Source organism: Pogona vitticeps, chromosome 1, assembly GCF_051106095.1.
Source record: "Pogona vitticeps strain Pit_001003342236 chromosome 1, PviZW2.1, whole genome shotgun sequence".
Classification (NCBI taxonomy): domain Eukaryota; kingdom Metazoa; phylum Chordata; class Lepidosauria; order Squamata; family Agamidae; genus Pogona; species Pogona vitticeps.
In genome coordinates, this window is record NC_135783.1 from 154542230 (window position 1) to 154566139 (window position 23910).

Sequence of the window (23910 nt, forward strand, 5' to 3'; positions counted from 1 at the left end):
CAAATACATGAGTTTTTTAAAAAATATGGTTGACAGGTGTGTACTTTGCTTACCTTTCCTGATTATCAGGTCCACCAAATACAGCAATTAGAGCATCAACTCTATAGATAGATTTGCTCACAAATTTCAATTTTCCTACTTGAGGAAACTGTCAAATTACTTTTTAGCAATGAAGAAAGTGAAATTCAGTACAATTGTAATTTTTTTTTTTAAAAAAATTAGCATTTGTACTTGTCCCTAAACATGCCTGTTACATACAGCACTGATGTTACCTGTCTGTCATGGGTTTGGAGGGAAAGTTCCATCCTATGGGGAGTGGAAGGCGGGACATCAGGAGGAGGGGCTGTACTGTATATATATGTGGAGCTTGTGTGGAGAAGTAGGAGAAGCTGAAGAAGAAGCTTGAGTGGGAGTCTGTGTGTCAGACAGGGTACTACTGTGTGTCAGTCAGTACCAACCTGATAGGTTCAGGTGTCTGTATGGTTAGCCAGAACTGATAGGTTCAGGGTCTGTGCTTTATTTAAAAGTGTTCTGAGTGAACCAAACTGGTGTATGTATGATTGAGACTAAGCCACGTTACTGTATCTTATTCACCTGATCATTTTATTTTCCCTGTGTGTTGTTTAAATAAACCTTATTATAATATAATTTATTGTCATTGTAAGTATATACACAGTATACCATACAATGAAATTCACAGACACCCAGAGACCAGACACATGCACACACATAACATTCCCCAAACACTCCCCACCCACTAGAAGTCCCCCACTAAAAATACAAACATGTACACCTCAGGCCAAGTAACACAGTCCAACTAATTATTCACTACTGGTGGTCTTTAAGCTCATTATTAATTGCAATTATAGCTCTAGGATAAAAACTATTTAGAAAACGTGTGGTCCGAGTCTTAATTGTTCTATATCTTCTGCCAGACGGTAACAGTTCAAAAAAGTTATAAGCAGGATGGGAAGAGTCTCTCAGGATGCTGTGTGACTTCCTCAGACAGCGGGATGTGAAGATGTCATCCAGGGTTGGTAGCTGGAGCCCGATGATATTCTGGGCAATTTTAATGGTTCTCTGTAGAGCTTTTTTGTCCGCTACAGAGCTACTCCCAAACCATGCCAGAATGCCATAAGTTAGGACACTCTCAATGGTGCTACGGTAGTAGGACAGAAGTAAATGCTGTGATAAATTTAACTTCCCGAGCATTCTCAGGAAATACAGCCTCTTCTGTGCCTTCTTTATTAGCATGTTGGCATTTATAGTCCATGAGAGGTCCTCTGAGATGTAAGTACCCAGAAATTTAAAACTACCAACTCTCTCCACTTCCTCACCGTTTATGTACAGTGGTAAATGTACATTTGTCTTCCTCCTAAAATCAATTATGAGTTCTTTAGTTTTTTTGATGTTAAGTGTGAGATTATTTTCTTTACACCATAGTATCAATCTTTGTACTTCCTTTCTATAAGCAGACTCATTGTTCTTATTTATGAGTCCCACCACTGTCGTATCATCCTTTGTTTGTTAAAAATCCATCCCTGGTCTGTGTGACTTCTTATAGGGAATGGTTGGTGGCAGCTTAGTGAAACTGTGGCATATCCCAGTAGGTCTGGGTTTGTCACATTGATTGGTGTCCAGCGTGTGGGATACGACTGGTCCAGTTGTCCAGTGGTCCAGCAAAGCCTTGGCAAGTGTGCCCAGAGCAAGGGGGGTCTAGTCAGGGACAATCTGAGGGCGCGTAGGTAATCTTCTAGGCGTACCTCACGGGGAGGTGCGCTAGTGGAAGAACGTGCCAACTGGGGACTAGATTAGGGAGCTCTGAGGCAACCTGTTTTGGCGGGAAAAAAGCTGAGGCAAAACTGTGTGAAGTAGCAGTGATCTAGCCTGCCTGCTGAGAGGCCTAGCAGAGGGGGGTGGACTCCGGCTGGCAACAGTTGCAAGTTAGTGCTGAAGAACAGCAGCAATCTATAGAAGGCTGGTTCTGAGGCAAAAGAGAGAGAGAAAAAAGTGGTCGCTTTATTTTGAGGCTTGACTTTTGAAAGCAGCCTGTTCTGGGGGGGGATTATGCCCTTGACTCGAAGCCAAATGGCAGAAATGGGTGAAGTGAAAGACCCCCAGGTAGACCAAGGTTCTGAGGATGAATTTGGCTCAGTGCAGGATGACAGCACGGGAGAACAGAACCCAGAACTCAGAAAAATACTCCTAGCCCAACAGCATGAACTGAGGGTGAGGGAAATGGAGGAAAGATTAGAGAGAGAAAGAAGGGAGGAAAGGGAAAGGCAATTTGAAATGGAGCAAAGGGAAAGGGAGAAACAGAGACAATTTGAATTGGAATTGCAGAGAGAGAAAATGGCGTTTGAGTTAAGAAAATTGGAACTGATGAATCAGAACAATAATAACAATAGAGATTCTGAGGTGGGCCAATTGTCTAAAACTGACCTGAAGAAATTCCCTGTATACCACAAGGGAGATTGCCCTGAGGTGTTCTTTTCCCTAGTGGAAAGAGCGTTTGTGGACTTCTCAGTAAGGGAAACTGAGAAGATGACCATCATGCGATCTTTAATCAGTGGCAGCCTGGCAGAAGTCTATGCAGAGATGCCAGAGGAACTGATGAAAGATTTTGCAGAGTTTAAAAAACTGGTGTTTGCCAGACATGGGATAAATGCGGAACAGCTGAGGCAAAGATTCAGGTCACTCACCAAGAAACCAGAGCAGACTTTTACCCAAGTGGGGGCCCAACTGGTGAGGCTGCTAGAGAAATGGCTATCTCAGGAGGGAACAGAGACCTTCCAGCAGCTCAAAGACCTGATAGCGCTGGAACAGTTCTATTCAGTCCTGCATGGGGAACTGAAGTTCCAGGTGAGGGAAAGGAAACCGAAATCTGTGGCAGAAGCAGCCGAGATCGCAGATTTTATTTCCCAAATAAGAAAGCCCTTGGGTGAGGGGAAATCGATGGGGAAACCTAAAGAAACCTACAGCAAGTACTCTCAGGGACCAGGAAGAAACCAGCAAGGGGGAGGGACCCATGGTGAAGGGAAGCCCTCAGACATGAAACCAAGACCTCAGATTTTGGAGGGAAAACCAAAACAAGATGAGAAAGACTCAAAATACAGCAGGAAATGTTATTTCTGTCAGGGAAAGGGCCATCTAATCTCAGAGTGTGAGAAATTAAAGCAGCTAAAAGGAAATGTGCCTCATGATTCGAGTGGAACCAAGCCAAAAGCTGTGTTCTGTGTCCCGAAAGAGCAAAGCTCCTTGTCACTGAGGGAGCCTGTTGCCATGGCTACTCAATCTGGAACAGTTACATCTGCTGATCAGGCTGAGGAAAATGGTCCTCTTGTGGAGGTCAGGCGCTGCTTACTTGTGAGAACAGATTCTCAGTTGTTTGAAACAGTAGGGGTGGACGTAGGAATACTTGACCATCGGTATCGGGGGTTAAGGGATACTTGTTCCCAGGTGACCCTGTGCCATCCAGATATTATTCCTAGGGAGTATGTAATCCCAAATGAGAGCATAAAGGTGGCAGGGATTGAGGGACAGGTGATCTCGCTGCCAGTAGCTGAGGTACCTGTGTACTTTCAAGGCTGGAGGGGAGTTTGGCGGCTAGCGATTTCATCGACTCTGCCAGCAGCCGTGCTCGTGGGAAATGACCTGGCTGAACATGTGAAACGGGTGCTAGTGATTACACGCTCACAAGCTACCACAGGGACAGTTCAGGGGGGTACTGGAGAGCCCAAGGCCGAAGCAGGTGGGGGGAGTTCCGAAGCTGTGGTGGAAACCTTGACCACGGACAGCCGATTCGGCCAAGAGCAAAAGGCAGACGCCACTCTCCAAAAGTGTTTTGAGCAGGTGACAGACGCCCAGCTAACACCTGAAACCCCAGTGAGATTTCGAGAGGAAAAGGGAATTTTATATAGGGAGACCCTGAGGAATATCTCAAAAGGGGGAGATGGGATCAGAAGTCAGCTGGTGGTACCTGAAAAGTATCGCCTCATGATCTTACAAAGGGGGCACTCTGACATGTTTGCTGCGCACTTAGGGGTGAACAAAACACAGCAGAGAATCACACAGAATTTTTACTGGCCTGAAATAGGGAAGCAGATCAAAGAGTTCTGTAAACAATGTGATGTGTGTCAAAGGCAGGGGAATAGCCGCGACAGGACCAAAGCAAAGTTGTGCCCTTTGCCTGTGATTGACACTCCGTTCAAATGCATAGGGGTGGATATTGTGGGACCTTTGCCCAAGGCCACAAAGAGGGGGAACAGGTTCATTCTCACCATTGTGGACCATGCCACGAGGTACCCTGAAGCCATACCCTTGACTAACATTGAAACTAACACAGTGGCAGATGCCTTGGTGGGGTATATGTCCAGGATGGGATTTGCCTCAGAAATAATCACAGATTTGGGCGCATCGTTCACATCGAAGCTCATGAAACGCTTATGGCAAATCTGTGGAATTAAGCACAAGGAAACCACTGCCTATCACCCTGAAAGTAATGGGTTAACTGAGAAGTTCAATGGGACTCTAATGCGCATGATTAGGGCTTACTTGGCAGAGAATTCAAACAATTGGGACCAGAAGCTGCAATCCCTTTTGTTTGCTTATCGATCAGTGCCACAAGCCAGTACCGGGTTCAGTCCGTTTGAACTTTTATTTGGGAGAAGGGTGAAAGGGCCCCTTGATTTGATCAAACAAAATTGGGAGCAGATCACCCAGGATGACCCACAAGACGTTGTGACATACATAGACACTTTGATGAATGACCTAAAGAGAAACCTAGAGCTAGCAGCAGAAAACCTGCAAGCTCAGAAGGTCAGACAGAAAACATGGTATGACCACAAAGCTAGAGAGAGGCAGTTTGACCCAGGGGAGGAAGTGCTTTGGCTTAGGCCCTGCAGAGAGAACAAACTGCAGCTCAAATGGGCAGGACCATATAGGGTCATTTCCAAGATGTCAGACCTGAACTACCTTATAGAGCAGGAGGAGAACCAAGCAAGGAGGGTGGTTCATGTGAATGCCCTAAAACCCTACTACAGAGGGGAACAGAGGGTTTTATTTGCGATAAAAGCAGCTGAGAGTGAGGAAGCTGAATTACCCTTCTGGGAGGGTAGAGGGGAAGTAATATACAACCCAGAGGAGGTAAAGATCAGTCCTGCACTCACCCAAGACCAGCAGCAAGAACTAAAAATGCTGCTCATCAAATATCAAAAGGTGTTTTCCAATAAGCCGGGGATAGTGAAGGGAGTGATGCATCGGATCCACACAGGGGATGCACCCCCGCAAGCAGTATCCCCATACCGAGTGACGGGACCCTATAGGGACAAGGTGCGGAAGGAGCTGGACGAGATGCTTAGGGAGAACATAATCGTCCCCTCTTCTAGTCCTTGGTCCTCTCCGATAGTCCTAGTGGACAAGCCTGATGGGAGCATTAGGTTTTGTGTAGATTACAGGAAATTAAACCGCGTAACCACTCCTGATGCCTACCCAATGCCCAGGCTAGACAACCTGATTGAAACCATAGGGGGTTGTCGGTTCATCTCATCATTGGACCTGGTAAAGGGATATTGGCAATTAAGAACTGATCCCAGGGATCAAGAAAAGACCGCCTTTTGCAGCCCTTTTGGTCTCTATGAGTTTCGAGTCCTGAGCTTTGGTCTCAGAAATGCACCAGCCACATTCCAAAGGCTGATGGACCAGACCTTAGCAGGGCTCAGTGACTTTACTGTGGCCTACATTGACGACATAGGGATCTTCAGTAATACCTGGGAAGATCACCTGAAACACCTGGAGTTAGTGCTGCAGAGGTTAAGTGCAGCAGGGCTAATGGTAAAGGCGAGCAAGTGTCAGCTGGGTAGCCCAGAAATAAAATACTTGGGTCACATAGTAGGGGGAGGAGTGATAAAACCCCTAGAGGCTAAGATAGAAGCAGTTCGTGATTGGCCCAGACCCAACACCAAGAAAAAGGTCAAATCATTTCTTGGGTTGGTGGGCTACTACAGAAAGTTCATCCCGAGGTTTAGCGAGATTGCGGCTCCGCTGACCGATCTGACGAGGAAGAAGACTGATGACCGCATCCCGTGGACCAGCGACTGTGAGGAGGCGTTCCAGAGGTTGAAGGAGGCCCTCATCAACTATCCAGTGCTGCGTGCTCCAGACTTCGACCGGGAGTTCATCATCTACACCGATGCGTCTAACAGCGGGGTAGGAGCAGTTCTTTGCCAGGAGGATGAAAATGGTGACCAGCATCCAGTGTCCTACCTGAGTAGGAAACTCCAGAAAGGTGAGAGACATTTGGCAACCGTGGAAAAGGAGTGCCTGGCCATAGTCTACGCGATCCAGAAGGCCAAGCCTTACATCTGGGGAAGACATTTTATTCTGTGCACTGACCATTCACCACTGCAATGGTTAAAGACAATGAAAACCCACAATAGTAAACTTATGAGGTGGGCTTTAAACCTGCAAGACTATGACTTTGAAGTGAAGGTGGTCAGAGGGTCAGTGAACTGTGTTGCTGACGCCTTGTCAAGAAGACCCGAAGAATGAAGACGGCGAAAGAAACATGGACTATGTATATATTTTGGTGACCAAAGCTTAAATGTACTTGTTTATTAAACATGCTTGATTTGTATGAATAAAGGTAACTTGATGTATTGAAAATGGTAAATGTTTAACTTAGAGTGTAAGTATAAGTAAGTATGATATTGTATGTATAACTGTTTTTGTGTGTTTTAACCAGGTTGTTTTTTGGAGAAAAGCACCTTAGCTTTCCCCCTACAAAACAACTTATAAAGAGGGGAGGTGTTACATACAGCACTGATGTTACCTGTCTGTCATGGGTTTGGAGGGAAAGTTCCATCCTATGGGGAGTGGAAGGCGGGACATCAGGAGGAGGGGCTGTACTGTATATATATGTGGAGCTTGTGTGGAGAAGTAGGAGAAGCTGAAGAAGAAGCTTGAGTGGGAGTCTGTGTGTCAGACAGGGTACTACTGTGTGTCAGTCAGTACCAACCTGATAGGTTCAGGTGTCTGTATGGTTAGCCAGAACTGATAGGTTCAGGGTCTGTGCTTTATTTAAAAGTGTTCTGAGTGAACCAAACTGGGATATATATGATTGAGACTAAGCCACGTTACTGTATCTTATTCACCTGATCATTTTATTTTCCCTGTGTGTTGTTTAAATAAACCTTATTCCTTTGTTTGTTAAAAATCCATCCCTGGTCTGTGTGACTTCTTATAGGGAATGGTTGGTGGCAGCTTAGTGAAACTGTGGCATATCCCAGTAGGTCTGGGTTTGTCACAATGCCTTTTAAAAATGAAACTAAAAATAAAAATAAAGAAGATAATTTTCTTGAGTGACTTAATTTTGAGTACTAGAATCAACTGCTTGGTACTTGTTCAGACACTGAAATGATTCCCAAAAAGCTACTTGGACCTTTCTTGCCCTTTTCACCAAGAGAGAGGAGACAGTCATTTATGGATCGAAAGGACAATTTGAAATCTACCTAAACTTAAAGCTTTAGTGAACCACTCAGACCTTGTTGCATTTTTTTCACATTAAGGGTCAATGAGCTATCCAGTTGTCATTGAGATTTTTATTGTGAAGTTTCCACCTCAGTTCCTTTGTGAAGCCTCCATTTGAATCAGTTTCAATATTTGTCCCATGAAATCCTTTTTCATATACCCCTCTACCTGTGTCATATGTATATAGATAGATAACTTCTCAGTCTTGACTTCAGCCTGTTTTAGTATTTTGCCCTTGCTCACGTTAAGTGGCTGACACACTGGTGTTTCTCTGCAGGAGTTTGCATATATAACAACCATGGGGTAGAATCAGTGGAGCATATTCCTCTGTTTGTCAAAGATTAAGCTGAGGTTCGTCCGTCAAAGATTGTTCTTCCACTAGCTTCTCTACCAGGCCAATTTGCCCAGATCTATTTCACCTTTCTGCTGTCAGTCACAAATCTGACAGTACTGCCAGCTGTGGTTAAATTTCTATCAGTAACAATACAAGTTAAAAGGCAAGTAGTTGACACTAGTAGAAGGTTTCTGGTGGTGGGGAACATTCAGTGTTAACATTCCTATATCCCTGCACTACAGTTCTTGTAGATATGTATGATTGTTTGCATTTGATCTGGTCTGTTGACTGGACTTAATTAAACTTTGCTTTGTAAGAGCAGTTTCTCTCATTTAAACCATAAAAAGCTGTCAGAAAAATACTACATCACACAATGCAAAATGAACATGTGTTGTATTAGTTAAATGGTATAGTAATGGCTACTATGTTAATCGGTATTAGATGTCTTTTGAGAATGAGAAAGGTTTGAAGAACATAAGTCTATCAGCATCTGTTAGCTAAATATTTCAAAAACAGAAATTTCATCATAAAGAGACAATATACATCTGATAATCTAATGCTGCCAGCAAGGGATAGGAATGGCTGTATTGATTAGAAAGAGGTTTGGAAAGCTAAATAGTTGATACTCTGTACATGCATTTGCATACTAATCGGTCTGCACTTTACACAAAAGGAATACTATGCAAAGGAGCTTCAAATCATGCAGCAATTCAGAATTCTAATTTTAATGTACACAATTCCCATTCATTAATTCATTAATTCATTAATTCATTAATTAATTCATTCATTCATTCATTCATTCATTCATTCATTCATTCATTCATTTGTTCATTCATCTGCAGCATTTGTATCCCCCCCTTTTCAGCCGGACTCTCTCAATGCATCACATACAGTGAATGAAAACAAGACAGTTCCTGCTTGCAGTCTTACAAGCTGGACAGACATGACACAAAAGGGAATGGGGATGAGGTAGAAATAGAGAGGGGGAATAATGGAAGGCAAAATTGAATGCTGTGTAAATTACGGTAGTGTGCTGATCCCCGTCTTATATATATTATATATATAATAGAGTAAGTGTGTTGGAAAACTGGCTGGGTAGCTCAGGGAGTTCGGTATCTGGCTGCGGATCCAGAAGTTGGGAGTCCGTTTCCCCACTATCCATGCCAGAAGGGCCAACCTGTTTGGCCCTGGGCAAGTTCCACAATCAGGATGCCCCCCAGAAGAAAACAATGGTAAACCACTTCTGAGTGCTCTCTCCCTGGAAAACCCTGAAATGAGTCTCTTATAAGTCAGAATTGACTTGATGGCAGACAAAAGAAAGAAGCGTCTTGGGTTCTGATCTTTATTGGGACTGTCATGTATGGGTAGGGGAGATTTAATCCCATCAGGTTTATTTACAATTTTAGGATGAAGAGGTTTACTTCTCCCTCACCTGTGTGTGATTGTCTCAATCCAGATTGGGGCTGTGCATATTTACTTTGGCGTAAAACAGTCAAGGATCTTTAATGACATGCTACATTAATTTATGTCTTAGTTCCTATAATGACCATCTGGAAGCAATTCACAGAATGGAGGAACTTGATGGAGCTGCTGTTTCAGAAATGGTCCTTCCTCCCATCTTTGTGATACATTTATTGTTCTGCAGTCTGTTCAAGTTATAATAATTTATGATAATAAGCAAAATGGTTAGGCCTGGAAGATGCGAACCTGCTTTAATAACCTAGTACCGGAGATACAGAGAATTCGGAGTATCCTAAAAATCCATATAATGTATCCAGTCTTCCACTAGATCTGAACTCACTAGCCACTTGTCTGATTTAAACCACTCTATCTACCAATTCCATAAACCAGTAAGGTTTCACTTAAATGTACATGTCACTACAGATAAGGCAGGAATGTGGGTTGAGCTCCATTTAAAGCTGAGCACATCATTAATGGAATAAAATGAATCTCCTATCTGAATTATGTTTTTGTTAGCTAACTGGATCACCAGTCTTCTTTGCCTAGTCCTTTTCTTACCTACCTCCCCTATCGTTCTTGGTGACATTGTCCACTTCTCACCCATTTTGTATTTCTCCACCACTCCATCACACTCTCAGCCCATCCTCCTTCTGCTTCCAAATAGGAATTCTGCCTTAGCTTGGGAATCAAGGTAGCAAAATTATATTTGCAGAAGCTAACATCTTTTAACTACTCAGGTATAATAGTGCAGTACTGTTAACCAAAATAAGTGGGTTTCCAGGACTGTGTGTCAATTTCTGTCAAGAGTACTGCTGTCACAATATAAAAAGAGGCCTGTCCTTCTGTTTTCAAAAATGGAAATCAGATATTGTCTCTGTTTTACAAAATGCACTGCTTGGTGTAATCTGATACCCACAACCAATGACTCACTCATTCGTTTTTCAGTCTTCCAGCTTTGGAGATTTTAGAGTCTAAACTGCAAAACTCATGGATTCACAACCTGTAGCCTGCCTTTTGGATTTCCCTGTTTCTTCTCCCTTCCTCCTCCTCCTCTGCTTTTTGCATCACCTAACCTGATGAAGAGCTTGGGAAAATTTAAGAACTTGCACAATTTTTCTGAAAAAAGAAAGAAAGAAAGAAAGAAAGAAAGAAAGAAAGAAAGAAAGAAAGAAAGAAAGAAAGCCATGTGATCCTTTCACAATGTAAAATGTAGGAGTCGGGGATACCTTTATTGGACCACTGAAAAATCAAACAATCAGCAAGCTTTCATGGGTCAAGTCACTTATAAGTTTTTATAATGGGATTCTCATTTAATTTTTTTTTTCTGCACTGTCCGCACCATGTTGATGCATGGCCTGAAGAAGTGGACTTGACTCATTAAAGCGTGCTGACTGTTTGATTTTTTTTTGGTGGTCTAATAAAGATATCACCTTCTCCTTTATTTGCACACTTTGGTAGTACTTTGATTATTCCTATTAGATACTATGCAGTTGTTTTCTATTAGTATTAGATATTGGTTTCTTCACTCCTGACATGGAAATATGATGTGATTAAGAACACCAATTCTTTTCTTTGAGTTTGAAATAAGTGCCTTAGAAAACTAAATCCACTCCTATCTTTCACTTTGTTGCCATGGACTGCAATCCTGTACAATAAGACACCCACATCTGCTGTGGATTGGTTCCAAGTCCCACCATGGATACTGAAAACCTCCGATAATAACGAACATGAGAGAGAGAGAGAGAGAGAGAGAGAGAGCATGGTAAAAGTGGGGGGAACCCCCAAATACTTTCCTATGCATTACCAGAACGGGCCACTAGAGGGCACCAGAGACCGAGATATTTATTATTCACTAACAAGTATTCATAGCACGGTCTCTGGTTCCCTCAAGTGGTAGTTTCTAGTAATAGTTGTGAAAATAGTTTTTTTCTGGATTTTTTATTTTAATATTTTTAATATTTTGTGACCGTGGATAAGTGAAACTGATCCTGCGAATATGGGGGTCTTACTGTATAGTTAGCTGAGATTACTATCCTTTTAAGTTGGAACCAAATTTATCCATTCTTAGAGGACATCCATTAAAATCAACAAATTCACTAATTTGTCACATAAGAGTTCAGTGATTCTATTCTTAATGCCTCAAACCCATTTATTTTAGTGAAGCATATGTCTGCATAGGCAAGTATTGGATAGTACTGTCTGTCTGGTCAACTGTGATTTTGTATAATAGACTTATATATTATTTTTGAAACACACCAGGTTTGCTCTGTATTTTTTTATTCCCCATGATAAACTGAGGGGACTAGCTGAAATACTGTTTTTCACTGGATGCCAACAAGACACTGCCAACATTTTATGAATAACCTAGACAATCAAGTTATTCTTAGATACCAACAAAGCATTTAGGTGCTGCTACATGAAGTAACAAAAAATGGCACATACACTTTCTCCACATGTCTTCAGTAAGGTTTCATGTCACCCAGCTGTTTGTCAATGATGACCAGCATTGTGAAAATATGAAACAGCAATACTTTCATATAATTGGCACACTGTAGTGGAATCAGATTTTACTTTCTTGGGCTCCATGATCACTGCAAATGGAGACAGCAGCCATGAAATTAAAAGACGCCTGCTTCTTGGGAGGAAAGTGATGACAGACCTTGCCAGCATCTTAAAAAGCAGAGACATCACCTTGCCAACAAAAGTCCAAATAGTCAAACCTATGATTTTTCCTGTCGTGATGTATGGAAGTGAGAGCTTGACCATAAAGAAAGCTGACCGCCGAAGAATTTATGCTTTTGAATTGTGGTGCTGGAGGAGACTCTTGAGAGTCCCCTGGACTGCAAGGAGAACAAACCTATCCATTCTAAAGGAAATCAAGCCTGAGTGCTCACTGGAAGGACAGATCCTGAAACTGAGGCTCCAACATTTTGGCCATCTCATGAGAAAACTCCTGGAAAAGACACTAATGTTAGGAAAGTGTGAAGGCAGGAGGAGAAGGGGACGACAGAGGATGAGATGGTTGGACAGTGTCATCGAAGCAACCAACATGAATTTGACCCAACTCCGGGAGGCAGTGGAAAACAGGAGGCCTGGCATGCTCTGGTCCATGGGGTCATGAAGAGTCGGACACGACTTAACGATGACAAGTGGATATCAGCTCACATGGGTATCAGACAATAATTCATATACTGGATTCTAGTGCCATCTATAAATGAGATTTTTTTAAAAGCAAGTTCATTAATATTTACGAATATATATTAATATACAAAGCTTATTTTTCGGTACGCATGGCAGCAAATATGTGTAGTGCCTGTGATGGAGATCCATATTCATAAGCAGTTTTTAAAATTATTTTTTTCTGAAAATTGAAATTATTACCCGTAGAAAGCATAAGTATTATAAATAAATCAGAGATCCTTGTTCAGACACAGAACCTAAATAGGCTGTGTGCCATACAGCAGTATGCATGTGCTTGAAGGAGACTCTTCAGTTGGAACTGGAGTGAGGAATCATGAGAGAGGGAACATTTCCTCAGATTGAACGTACGGTGTCTCAAGAGGTGGAAGGGGATGACAAGTTCAGAAAGAATTCCAGCAGTTCAGGTTCATAGGACTTCCATGACCACAAGATAAGAAAGAAGGGGTCTGTTTCTTTCCATGGCATTAAAAACCCATGGCAGATCAGAAAATATACTGAGCAAGAATTAGCTGAAGTCTCTCCAAGACACTTCTGAACTAGACATCAAGGTCATTTGGGTGAAATGAAATCATCATCATCATCATCATCATCATCATCATCATCTTAAAACTGCAGAGTCAGAAGCAACCCTATGATCATTGGGTCAAGGAGGTACACTGAGGGAGGAAGTTACGGTACATAACGTTTTTCAAGAATGCAAGGTACTGTAGATTGCTATCGTTAATAAAAGCAAAAGCTTCATGTTTGGAAATGCACAAAATGCAACATGGGACTGATGCTGCAGTGCCATTGCAACAAAATGCCCTCCCTTCCTTCACCCACTGCCTCCTTTAGACCAGCTTGAAACCCACATCTAGGACAGTTTCCCTGCCTTCTTCACAGGCTTTTGCGGTGCACCAGGGACTGTAGTGGGAAAGGGTGATTCCCACCCTCCTGCGTCCACTGGGCTGTTCTGTTCTGCCATCTGAACTGTAGTGTTGGAGCCTGCGTACGTACAGATAAACCTGTTACTATGCTTTTTTTCTCTCTTTTCTTTTTCTGAAGAAGGAAGGGAAGTGGCCCCATTTCAATAATATGATGTATCATTTGAATGCAGAAATCTCTATGGGGTTCCATCTGAAAAAAAAAACAGCAGGTGGAATCAGTGGTAGGAGTTGGTAGAGTTTGATCAACTGGATGGATCAAAAATTGGGCCTCAGTGTAAGGCAGTGTTCTATTTTCAAGCACAAGATGGTGGTCATCATGATGTCTTACAACTGCCTTTGCTGACAAGGAAGATAGACAATAGCTGAAAATTTGGGAAGATGTGGAAGTGAATTTCATAATGTATGGGAGCCTATAGTCATTAATGCTGCCTGCCATACATGAATGCACACATACAAAGATAAACCAAAACACAGCAATAACCATGTCTGTAATAAAACAAACAAAAAGTATTTTGGGACCTTTAAGGCTGACACATTTATTGTAGTGTGAACATTTGCAGATTACAATCCACTTCTTCAGACACATGAAGAGCAGTACTTAGGCCATAGGTTTATATACACAGTGTACAAAGATGTGGGGTTGGAGGCAGAGTGATAAATGATATAGAAGGTTTTGTTATCTATGTTCTTGAAGTGGTATCTCTAGTTGTGAAGTCTACATTATGGCTGAATTCACAGTCCACATATTTCATATTAATTTTGTCCATTGTGTTCAGCATAGTTTTAGAAAGGAGTGAGTACAGGGAGAAGTATAAATAGGTCTATGTCCACTGACATACTTTGTTTAGAAACCTCCACCTATTGTTATGCTTGACAACATGTACACAGTGCCTTCAAACAATATGTGCTAATATATGGAAGCCTGTTTATATGTCAAGGCTCTCTTCCATGTATTTTTTCTTCATCCTCGGCATGTGGTTGACATATGCTTGCAATGAAGTGTCAGCTGGAGTGGGAGTTATTGCAAAAGTGAAGGTTTGAGGGGGATGCAGACTACAAACAGCTGAACATGAAATCAAAAGGTTGATCTAAAATTCACTGTGAAAACAGCAAGATCAAGTTAGCATTGTCTCTCTTTCATCTCCAAAGCAGTCTTTTGTCAGGACTTAGGAAAATAGAAAAGTTTGATATACAGAAAGTAACTGAGTTGTGAAAAGTTGTGAGTCATCTGTATAATAAAGGCTGATTTTAAAAAATTCTAAGCCTCACTTTCAACGAATTTCCTACCATGATTTGTACCTAATTTTTTTAATTACTCTGAGCCATGAATTCTATCCCATTTTCAATACATTGAAAAAATGGAAGGAAAAGCCATTTACTCTCCTGAAAAATTACACTCTGGCCCTCAGATTATACATATATTATTTTCCTAATAACTCATTCATTGGAGACAACATCTGTTGTTTTAGAAATCGATTTGGCTCTTTTGTCTCCCTAAAATATTTTTAGTGCTGTTGCAGCTGACCTTGCATCAAATGGGAATTAAGATTGATGGGTATAAGTTGAAATAAATCCACAGAGAATGTGGGTTAGGTAGATGCCTGAAGGGATGAAAAAAACAAACAAGAGAAAAACTATATTTTAAGGAAAAAAGCAAAGGGTTTTCAAAATAATCTAAAGTGAATGTGGTCAGTCAAATCTAAATCGAATCCATAAATGTCTTAATTCTGTACATTGTACAGAAATGTCCAAATTCTTAATTGTCTTCCTCTTGTGAATAAGTTATGGTCACACACAGTATAGAATGCCAAATTGTTTACAACCTCATTAGTAAGCTATAACTGTAATTTTAGATTGAGTATTTAGCACTCCAAAGCTAGTCTTGACTTTAGGGGAAGAATCATAGGTCATCATCATGTTTCAGTACATTTTGGTGAATCAACATATTACAGGTGATTGGAAGATTCAGCACTGCTATGCAGATGCTGTATATGAATGGACCATGACACATGGTAAGTATATTGAAATAGGACTTGGTGTCTGCAGAATAAATTCTGGCATCTGTCATACAACATAGGAAAAAATATTTTTTTCATATATTTCCCTCCCTCCTTCCTTCCTCTACCACCACCATCCTTACCCCACCAGCCTGAACACATAAACCTGCAAAGCCAGGATCCAGTGAATAGCTTTTAGCAGAATAGATGATAGATTTTAAAGCTTGATTTCCTTTCCTGAAAATACAGTTCCCATCTTACAGCCATTTGAATACTATCTTGAAATTTTAATATTTATATTGAGCATTTTGTTATCTGTCTGCCTTGCTTTACAGTTATTAAGCTGCCTGAAAATGGGGTGGCATATGGTGACAGGGTCCTTCACTATATTTGTTTGCCACTTCAAACCACTAGAATGAGTTTGCATTCTTAAATTTTAATTTCCTCCTGGTCTAGAATTACATTAAGAATCTGTCAAGTGGGCTGTATTTTCTTGTACAATTTCTCAGCGAAGAATGCTCCAAAAGTAATGAGATTCTAGTCTGAAGAGCCTACATGTTGGCTCTATTCTGTCACCTGCCATTTTTGATGCAATTTCCCATCCATCAGTCATTGGAATCTCTTTTAAGGGAGCTGCCTAAGCAAGATATTTCAAAACTCTTGAGCGTATTTGTATGGTGATGTCTTTAGGGGATTATTTCTGTTCTCACTGGATTAGTTCCAGGCTCTGTCTCTTGCAGATGGAAGGTTCTGATCCAACATAAGATTTCTGTTGGTACAATGAAAAAGAAAGCAATCTTTGATGAGCTCATCTTCCCTTGCAATCCCCCATGCCTATCGGAACAGTGTGGATATTGGAGCTTGGCATGCAAGGGGTGGGGGAACTGATGAAGACTGAAGCTTTTTCCCACCAGTTGGAGCATCCTACATGCAACTCAGTGCAACAGTGTGTTTCTGTTGGTAGAATAATAGTATAAACTATTACCAGTGGGTAGCTGCCTTGATCTGTTGCAGCCAGAACAACAAAGAATCCTATGCCAGCTTCAGGACTATCATGTTTATATGTCATAATGCCTTTGACATTATGACATCAGACTTTGTCTGATGAAGTGGCCGGCACTCCACCAAATCTTATGCCAAATACAGTAAAACTTGTTAGTCTTGAAAGTGCTACGTGACTCCTCTCATTGTTGAAAATTTTACTTATCTTCTAGTCTGATCATATTCATGAACACCATAGTGAGTTCCATAGGTCTTATCTGTTATTATACTGAATGGCCTTAAAATGGCAGTTTTAATCTCTTTGTATCTTTAATTAAATATAGGTGTTTCTGCCCTCTGTAGGAGATCATTGAGCTTTGAGATTTAATCAGTAGTTACAATTCTGATGAATGGCTTTGCCTCAGGACTCTTATCTGATGACAGCTTAGTGGGTCACAGACTGCTGTCACTATTTCAGATATGTTTTTCTTTGGCCGCTGATGGAGTAATGATCAGCAAGGGAACGTCACAGTTGTGTTGGTGGTGTTGTGATTTATGCAAGTGTTTCTCACCAGTACTTTGGGTTGGTGTGTTAGTGAAGTGCCTGCGTAGAAAAATCTCCAGAGGTGTAACTCTGTTAATCTGTAGCCTGTTTCGGTAAAAACAAGGGATTGGTTCAAGATTTTCTGGACCACCTCTTCAAATTCATGGAGTATTCATTTATTTAAAATATTTTGAAAAGGACCCAGAGAGGCTTACTACAATGAAAGGCAATATTTAAAGTTGAAAACAATGAATATACAATGGTTGTTAACATCATTAAAAGACAATATTTAAAACTATGAATAAAGAGGAATCTTACATCATTAACAGAAACTATTAAGGCAAAAATCAGTAAGCATGCTTTTAAAAAAAGCCATTCTGAGAAACGGAATACACAAAAAAACAAGTAGCACTAAAAATCCAATCACAATAGTAATGCATAGCAGTCTATATTAAAAGACACACACAGGTAGCTGGTTACTGAGGGAAGGTTTGCCTGAAGAGAAAGATCTTTGCCAGCTTGCAGAAGGACAGCAAAGATGGGGCCAGTCAGGCTTATGTGGTTAGCTCATAGCACAAGTGCTGTCATTAGTAGCTCTACACAGTGGCATAATGTGTGGGAGCTAGTCCTTTCATTTATACAATATGCACATCTGTAGGGAAGAGGCCTTCTTCATACATTGAGCTGAATGCACAGAACCCTCCTTGCAAAGGGAACCACAGAGTGAAGGTGGCCCTCCACAAGACTTCTTCTTGTGTGTATGTTTGTTAGGGAAGAGACCTCCTTCTGCATGTGATATCAATAGGCTAAGATAAACACCTCAACACTCATGCCTTACCTGCCTTCTGTAACACTGGAGTATGGCTTACATTCTCTAGATATAAGCATAGAAATGATGTGACTTCTGTAGCTAGTGCTGGGTCCAAAATGATGGAGGATCTTTTTCCCCCTGTTTGTTTGTTTGTTTGTTTGTTTGTTTGTTTATATGCTGCCTTTCTCCAAGTAGGGGTTCCAAGCTCACAGAAAAACAAACATATATTAAGATTTTTTAAAAATCCAAGTCTTAAAACAATTCAAAACATTTAAAAACCTGTAACCAGTGTTCCAAAGATAACCTACTGCTTGAAAGCCTGCCTGAAGAGGAAGGTCTTTGCCTGACAACGGAAGAACAAGAGGGAGGGGGCCAACTTGGCTTCTTGGGACAATGCATTCCAAAGCCTGGGAGCAGCCACTGAGAAGACATTCTGTCATGTCCTCACCAAGTGAGCTTGGGAAGATGATGGAACGAAAAGAAGGGCCTCCCTAGAAGACCTAAAAAGCCGAGAAGGCTTATATGGGGTGATGCCATCCTTCATATACTGTATCTTATATTCCATTATGGCTGAGGAAGTGGCAATCGAAAGCCTCTTAATGCCTTTTAAATATAAAATTCGAAAAACCATACACTGGAAATAGTCTGCATTGTAAGAAGCAAATGTTTCTAAAAGTCGCAGTGAAGTTCTGAAAAAACAAGAGACATGGACAGAGGGAGTGGCTCAGATATATTGTATATAGTATTTTGTTTTGCCTGGTTGCTCACAATATAATTCAAATCAAATCACAACTAGACAAAATTCAAATTCAGTGCTCCAACTTGTATACCACATGCTAGCTTTTTCAACACAGCTTCTTCACCTTTTGTCAGTCGTGGATTGAAATGAGTCAGATCCTCCCCATCTCTGCCCTTCTGATTAGAAATGAAGGGAATTAGTATATTGAATATACCACTTTATGGTTATTTAGACAAAGTCAAGAGAAAGGATGAAAAGTGTTGAACAAGATAAAACCTAGTTCACCCCACAGGCATATTGTTTCATCAGAGTAAAACATCAGATTACTGATATTAGACCTTTTTGATCCAAACAAGAATAAATATAAATTATGAAATTAGAAATAATACACATGCTGTGCTAGCTTCATGATTAATTATTGTGCTATGTTAACATGGACTCTTAACACTGGAATATCTCTTTTCAGATATGCTCGTTCTCACCAGGCAAGACACAGAAGTAGCCTAGGTGGAACAAAAGGTGTTCATAACAATTAGGCAGAGTTAATTCTCTCTGAAAACCCTTGTCCCTCCGCAAGTATGACATCTCTTCTCCTGCCGACCAACCTGTTATTCTTTGTCCACTTGTAACTTTTTAATGTGTTAGTAGTGACTTGGGGCACTCTCATTTCTATCCTCAGGGAATTTGAGGTTGTTTTATGGCGTAATAGGTGGAATGCAAAATACGGAAGTTGAGAAGCATTGTTCTGGAAGATGGGGATTTAATTAATACTTTGTCCTTTTTTCAGCCTATGTTATCTGAGCATAATATTGCCCAAATTGTAATCTAGCAAACTGGAATATAAAACAATGTATATTTGAATCCTCTGATAGTATTGCTATAATCTAATACCAGATACTGTCATGGATTCTCTTTGTAGCAGGAGAAATCTGTACAACCAGGCAGGGCATATTCAGTTCATAAATTACTTCTGCTACAGAATCATATTTCTTCCTTTTAAAATAAATAGCCCCTTTCAGTCACACATCATTTTCAACATTCCATGTATACATGCTTGGTCTAGTTCTTCAAAGCACTTTGTATGAGAGACTTAAGCAAACCGCCCAGCCTCAATGGCTTTCACATATATTAAGCTATGAATTTGTTAACTGTACTGGACCTAAAGAGGGTGTTTTGAATTTCATTAAAATACCTTTTGAAATGGCTTCGTTTTCCCCTCAGGACATCTAGTGCACTTTTGTAATTTGCCAGTTACATACTGTAAACAAAAGTGTTTTTTATTTAAAGACCCCAAAGAGAAATTGCTCAAAAAAGCACCAACAAACGAGGCTTTGTTCCAATGTGTGATGGAGCCTCCAAGAAACGTGAAACGGGGCAGGAGTTATATTACTAGTATAACAGGAAGAGAGAAACTTGAAGATCATTCTGCATGCATATAAGTGCAGCAATTCTGGAATGTACTATATGGCTTTCTTTGTTTTAATTTTTTTTTTCAATTTGGAAATCCACAGAGTGTTCAGAGTTACATATCTCCTAACAAATACTTCTGTGGTATTAAAATATACCCTCGGTATGCCATATTTTTGTAGCCATTCCTTTGGAAATCATAATCAGTTTTTAAGTCTAAATATAACAATGTTCACTTTTCAAGATGATGCTTATTTTCAAAGACTGCTTTTCTCTATCTTGAGACAAGAGTATTATCAATACTGTTTTGCTGTCTCTGCCCCCAGGAGAAGAGTGTTCAGAGCAACAAAAGTTGCCTTTTCAGGTGAGGTTTTTGGAACCTTAATGATATCTTTCTAAAAAATATCTGTCTTTAAAAATATGCAGGTCGATAAAGAAAAATGCAGTTACTGCTTTTAGGTGAGAAGCGAGAGCTTTCAATGCTGTACCAAAGTGAGGTAGTGAGAACCATAATTCAGTGGAAGAGTTCATGCTTTACATACAGAACATGGCAGGTGAAATCCACAGTTGCTCCCGGTAAGGTCTGGAAAGACTTTTGCCTGAAATTGCAGTGAAGAGCTGCCAGAATTGAGTTACATAGAGCAATGACCTGGCTCAGTTTCCCAAGCATATAAGATTTGTTCCTTCCCCATGAGCTGCAGTCAGGAGAGAAGTGAAGGCAGGGTGGTATACATTTGTGATCCAAGCCCCGCCCTCCATGCAACATGCCAAGAATGCTGATTTCACCCAGATTCAGACATCCACCTCTTCCCTCCCTGCCTATGAACCTGCCCCCATCTTGATGCTATGGCAAAGGGAGGCGCACCCTTGCAAAGGCGAGGTTAACTTTCCGATGTGGGCATGGTTGGTTCCTACTTCAGAGTCGTAGGGAAATGGGACAGCATTCCTCCTTTTCGGTTCTTGCAGTGGAAGCTTCAACCTCAGAAAACAATTGGCTGTGCTCCACATGCATGTTAACTTCTTAGCATTTGCCATTCCCCCCCCCCAAAGGTAAGCAATGCTGTCATTCCATACAGCTAGATTGTTTACTGAATTGTTCTATCAGTAGGTCCTAGTGGTTCACCAGTACCTTGAATGGGGAAAGTGTTTTCCACAATAACCTTTCCAGTGGCTGCAAAACAAAAGTCAAGGTTGAGCTTGCAATAGAATAAAAAGCCAGTGTTCTGGAGGGTTTAGAGTGCTGGATTGGGACTCGAGCAATCTGAGTTCAAGTCCCCACTGAACTATGAAACTCACGGAATGACTTTGGGCTGGTCACTCTTTCTGTCTTTCTCTCTGACCCCACCTGTGTTTCTGAAGATAAGTGTGGAGGAGGAGGAAAGCCATGAGCTCATTGAAGGAAAGGCATGCCATAATGAAACATAAATGTAATAAATTGAAAAGCATAGAGAGCGTGAATCATACGTCTACTAGAAATGATGCATACTATGGGATGGGAGGTGGGGAATCAGCTGGCTTCCAGAAAAATAATGAAGCAAAGCTTTTCTGAAGAGTTTTATTCGAGGATCCATCAGATATTGAAGGGAAAAATAAGGACTATATGTTGGATGCTTTAATTTTCCATACATTCGGCAAGGAAATCAGTAGAAATATGACTGAGGTGCTCACATATCTTCTCTACCTACATGTGCTGCCTCCCAAATGACACCCCATGTGTTTGAAAAACTTCATTACTGTATTGTTATGGATTGTCCTCAAGGAAATGACAGCAAGAGATTTATTGTCTGAATGCTTCCAGGAGAGGCGCTTGCTGCAGTCATCCTGAGAATGGATGGCTGATGGGTTTGCAAGCCCTGCCATTTGTTTAGCCATAAGCAACCTGCATGGTGCCAGAATGTCACCAGAAGGAGGAATTGGTAAACCACCTCTGTGTACTTTACACCTAGAAAATGCTGGGAGGAGCAGCATAAATTTGTGGTGATGCATATAATTATTATTAGATATATTCAGAAGTTTTTATTAATGCTTAGCTTGGAAGTAATGACCAGAATCATCTTGGGGATTTATGCCAGGCCAGGTTTAATTACATAAATTACAGTGGTTAATTTCTGCTAGTTGCCTCTTGCATTCTGGTTGTGTATCACATGTGTGACTTGGGGCACAACGAGGAACCAGCTCATTAATTAACTGTAATTTGCCACCATGATTTATTCAACTATACTAATCCCAGCATTAATTCCCTATAGGATTTTGGCCAGCATGTTACAAATAAGGGCATTGCCTTATGTAACAAATTACTTTTGGAGTTAATAAATGCATAAACATTTCCCTTTCCAAAACAATGCCAGGGCTGGTAATATCATTATTTTTAAATGTAAGGACTAATGCTTAATTGTTGCCCTCAGAATATTGCTTTGGAAGTGGAAGCACATCCATAGCAAGCAATCTATCTAACTACCTGAATGGGAGATAATTTGGAGGGATTTGGGGGCATGTTTACATTTGTTGTACCTATAATTATTTAAACAAATAATTGGAAAATAACTAAAAATTCATATATTAGTAATGCATTTTTCACCATGTTACTATTTAACCAAGTTGGGTAGGGGGAGGTTAAGAGAGAATAACAGATAACTTTAAAAATTATGTTCCAAGCTCAGTGTAGACTAAAATGGGAGCAGGGTTGAGCCAAGTAGCCCAGCCCAAATCTCATCTGAGCTGACGTGCTCCAGTCTCTTGAATTTGCACAAATTGTTTAAATAACTGCAGGGACAGAGCATTTCTGCTTACAGCTACTCACATGAAGGCTGCTTCCCTGCAGTTGTTCCCATTGCCTGCCCAGCTGATAGGAAGCAGGTATGATGGATTCATAGTCAAGTGCAAGGTAGTCAGCACAAGCTCACCCCCGCCCCGCCCCCCGCTCCTGCAGTGATCTTTGAGTGGGTGTTAAGATATGAATTGCACGTGACCACATTCCTTCACTGTTGCTGTAGCTTGTATAGCTTTGGACAATTTAGAATGGTCTCGCCAGCTGTATGGGTCTAAATTGTTTCCTGAATGCAGATGTCCAGAAAATGCTGAACTGTAGCTCCCAGAATCCACAACCATTTGACTGACATTTCTAGGAGCTGATGTCCAACAACATCTGGATATCCAAGTTTGGGAGTTTATTATCTATTTATGCAATTCAAATATCTTTACTTCACCTGTCTCCTTAAAAGAGCCCAAGGCAGCTTATATCATTAAAATGACAATAGTTAAAAGCTAAAAACAGGAAGTATACAAATATTTTAAAAAGCATTGAACAAGTATTATATTAAAATACCTAACCAGCATATTGACACTTTATTGAATAACTTAATTTCCCTTTATCTCTACTAGGAAGGGGATACCTCGTATTAGGTTACCACTGTTGTTCTGAAGCAATTCTGAATAGGGTCCATAAACCCTAATGGCTTATTTCTCTATCATAATCTGTTTCTCAGCTGAAGACTCCATAGCTTTAGAAAGGCATATAAGAATCTATAAGATGGTTGGTATACTCAGCATTATCTTAGTATACAGACAACTCCTGTTATTTTTACCATAATTATTACTGTTGTGTGTTTGGGAGAGAGAGTATGAGTAGTGACAGTAACTCTGTACTGATAATGCAATAGGTGTGCAATGATTCCTGCATCATATATGCTGATCGTCGTTTTCAGTGAGCAGCCCAGCTCATGGGGGGACACAATATTTGGAGAGGGAGAGAGAATGTGGAGATTGGGAACGAGTGTGCTATACATAATATAATATCTGTAATTTAGGATTCCATCTGGATTCAAAATTAAGTCTGGTGTAGATGAAATACAAACCCCATGTGTTAAAATGATAAGTAGCGGGCAAAGGCAAATGGAATTTTCATACTTCTGTGCATTATATGTAAGGTGCAATAAAATCTCTAATGCATAACTTACTTTGCCCACAGCAATACATTTTTTTT

General features: G+C 40.8%; 1 protein-coding gene across 3 annotated transcripts in view; it reads left to right on the top strand.

The window, feature by feature from the left end:
* MACROD2 (mono-ADP ribosylhydrolase 2) overlaps positions 1-23910 on the top strand; it is a 1236456-nt gene that overhangs the window by 630985 nt on the left and 581561 nt on the right. The window lies entirely within an intron of this gene.